At 36.8% G+C, this 3,483-nt stretch overlaps 1 long non-coding RNA gene across 1 annotated transcript; it reads right to left on the reverse strand.

Annotated features, from left to right (window-relative positions):
- Positions 1-379: 379 nt before the first annotated feature.
- Positions 380-2,485, reverse strand: LOC145786313 (uncharacterized). Its single transcript, XR_014291282.1, has 2 exons — positions 2,197-2,485; positions 380-467 (listed from the first exon to the last, which is right to left on the reverse strand). It is a non-coding gene; the product is annotated as an uncharacterized LOC145786313 (long non-coding RNA).
- Between the last annotated feature and the right edge of the window lie 998 nt (positions 2,486-3,483).

The following is a 3,483-nucleotide window of genomic DNA, read 5'->3' on the forward strand; positions in this document are numbered from 1 at the left end:
AAAAATTCAAAACCAGCTTTGCTCCCAAATCATTCACACAGACTCGGATTTTGTGTAGGAATCCGTTTATATTTCAGACAGACGTATATCAAAACGCAAAACGTTTCATTTCAATAAATTCCACATTGATTTGACGCAAAGAAGATTCAAACATAAAAAAATGAAGTATAGGCTACAATTCTGTTCGTCTAACTTTAAAACCTGGCCAGTATTAGAGCGTCATAAAGTGAACCTTTTTCAAGTCCAAAAAAAACTGAAATTTTAAATACATTATGGCATTTATCCTTGCTGATTGTCGATAAATTTCAAATCAAGAAAGTTTGTCGAAATAAGTTGTGTATTAAAGCAACAGCTTTAACAGCACAACTTATTTCAATACATATCACGTCGATCACATAACGTACAAGAAAGAAGCATCTTTGAGTCGGTGGCATTAGTCGCTTATCAGTGGAAGACTTGGCTATAACCTGAAAAAACACAAGATGTAAACATTAAATACACTGCATGTGGATGCTTATACTGAAAAACGTAGGCTACAAAAATGTTGGAAAGAGCTTTTACTATTGTGTAATTTGGGTAGCGAGGTTAGTCTGTTAACCATTAACCGTGTAGAGGGGCAGTGGTATGATCAGATATGCAATTTTAGGGAGGCAAAACAAATTCTAAGGAACAGGAAAAGCAGTGCAAGAGATATATAGTATAACTGTTGAAAATATGATATATTTTCATAACTGTTTATGTATTTGTATATGTAATAATGTACTCGACTGCCCCTTTATACGGCTGCACTGACGCTGTCTGCTTTGTAAAGTGCTAAGTGCGATGCATATTTGCGATGGATTAAGCTTTATTAAAAACACAGATTATTATATTCTCACTATTTGGAGAAATAATAGTTTTGGATGGCAATTAACATTCAGGATTTCTCAACAATCGTTAGAGATAAAATGATTACGTTCGCAAACAGGAAAAGCAGCATTCCACTCTTCCAAGGGCAGGCATCGAACTTGTCGCACCCCCAACCAGTTCGAAGTTAGGCAACTAACTTGATTTTATAAAACGTTATAGGCATTTTTGTTCAGAACATGCCTGCAAAGTCAGGATAGCACATTCGTCTCCATAAACTTTTAATATTTCATGTTATTACGTTTTTTGTTTTTGTTCTAAATTTCAAAACCGTTATAGCCCAAAGTGTTATGACCTAGCAAAATTTTTAACTGATTAACCTATTTCGTTCGCGTTTTGTAGCTTCCATCTTTTTTAGATCTTAGCTATGTTTGATAAGTTATGTTTTGTTTTTATTGTGATCAGAGGAGGCTCGTGGCTATTTTAATGGATAGGCAGCATAAATTTTTTTACTGAAACAACTCAAAAACTGACTACCAAGCATTACCATTATTGATAACTGGATTGCGCACTTATGTTATGTTATATAACATATGTACGTTGTCATGTCATATAACGATATTCACCAATTTCACGAGGATAAGCTGCAGTTTTGCATTCTGTAAGGGCGAGCCGTCACTGATTGTGATGGTCCGAAATGAAAATAAAATTAAACTGAACCGAACAACAATAACGAGCTTCTCTGCATTGGAGAGGATCAGTCGTTAGTCGCGGAGGCCTATACATTATGAGGCCACTTTGATAAATCGCAATAAATTCTGACATTTTTTGTTTATTATTTCAAGTCGATCACATAATGTACTGCACAAGAAAGAAGCATCTCGGAGTCGGTGGCATTAGTCGCTTATCAGTCTAAGCCTTGGCTATAACGTGAAAGAACACAAGATGTAAATATGAAATACATTGCATGTGGATGCCTATTAGCCTACTGAAAAACGTAGGCTACAAAAATCTTGGGAAGAGCTTTTACTATTGTGCAATTTTGGTAGAGAAGTTACTCTGTTAACCATGAATCGTGTAGAGGGGCAGTGGTATGATCAGATATGCAATTTTAGGGAGGCAAAACAAATTCTAAGGAACAGGAAAAGCAGTAAAACAGATGTACAGTATAATTGTTGAAAATATGATATACTTTTATAACTGTTTATATTTTGTATATGTAATAATAAAGAAGGAAGGAATAAATAAATTAGAAGGAATGAATAGAAGGAATAAATTTTTGAAAACAATACCGTACATTGCATGACAGCAGGTTAAGTTGCATTGAAGCAGTTGTAGATCTGCACGTACCTTCGCATAGAGGAAAATCAGCAGACCAACTTCCCGTCTCTAGGCAGGTGAGGCTGTTTTCCCTTGTGAGCACATACCCGGGATTGCAGACGAAATCAATAACTTCACCGACGGCATAAGCATCTTTGTCTTCAAAAAACTTGCCGAAAGCAAGGGTGGGCTTTGCGCACTGGCGCGCTAAAGTGCAAAAAGTTTCAATAAATAAAATGGTGGATTGATTTGCTTTTTAATTGGTGAAGGAGGGATTTGTCTTCGAACTGAGAAAGTAAGTTCAATCCTCACAGTTTTATATACTTCGGGATGTTTGAAGCTGCTGGTATAGACCGAACTTCAAGCTATCAGCATTCACTGTTAGGGTTGAACTTAATAGGCTATGCAGAATTCACCAGTATTTAAAAGCAGTGCCCGTCGATCAAAATCAAGGCGCTCCCCAACAGCCCAGTTCATGAAAACCCACTCGAACTAACTACTCAACTCTTACTTAATGAGACTGACAAATAAACCATCTCAGCGGCTAATTGCGCGGACAATAAATGAATTTCTGAATGGAAGTTTAATACCATCAGACTTCACTCGTTCATCCCTGACGCCGACACCCGTTCGATCGGTCTGACACTACAAAGACAAGCGTGGGTGCGCCTTAACCGTCTTCGTACGGGCGTCGGCTTTTTTTACTCAACCATGCACAAATTGAACTCTTTCTGTTCCTGTGAGTATGGTGCAGAGGAACAGACCTTATCATCAACGATTGCACCATTTTCATTTTTACTCTCTTAACCATGAACCCAACCAAGCTGAGAGTCTGCGGAGGGGAAATCGGCTTTTTCGAAATTCAACTTCATCTCTGGTTTTAGGCTACAATAAGTTTCCCGAAATGTTAGTCAATTTCCAATGAAGTTAAAACTAATAGTATATTTATGGCATAGGCCTAATCAAAATTCGTGTGGGTTTTTAATTGTTAGTAGGCTACTGTTGTTTTCGTTTTATTCAAGCAATAATTTCCCAACCCAACAACGGATGGTAAAGTTATTGCAGTATTCTGTATTCATGTGTCTCTTTATGTTATATTCTCATATTGCTATTGCATGAACCGCTGTAAATATATGCTACTTTTGAACATAGAAACTTGTAGCCTACGATTAAAAAATATAATCAAGCTGAAAGCGCTATACGTAGTGAAGCAGTATATTATAGTTATGAATAGTGTCATGTGTGAAGTCCTGACTTTCAATGAGTCTACTAACAACATCATCAGCGCTAAATTTTGTCTCTCTCACACGATTTTAA

Source organism: Aplidium turbinatum, chromosome 17 (genome assembly GCF_918807975.1).
Source record: "Aplidium turbinatum chromosome 17, kaAplTurb1.1, whole genome shotgun sequence".
NCBI lineage: Eukaryota > Metazoa > Chordata > Ascidiacea > Aplousobranchia > Polyclinidae > Aplidium > Aplidium turbinatum.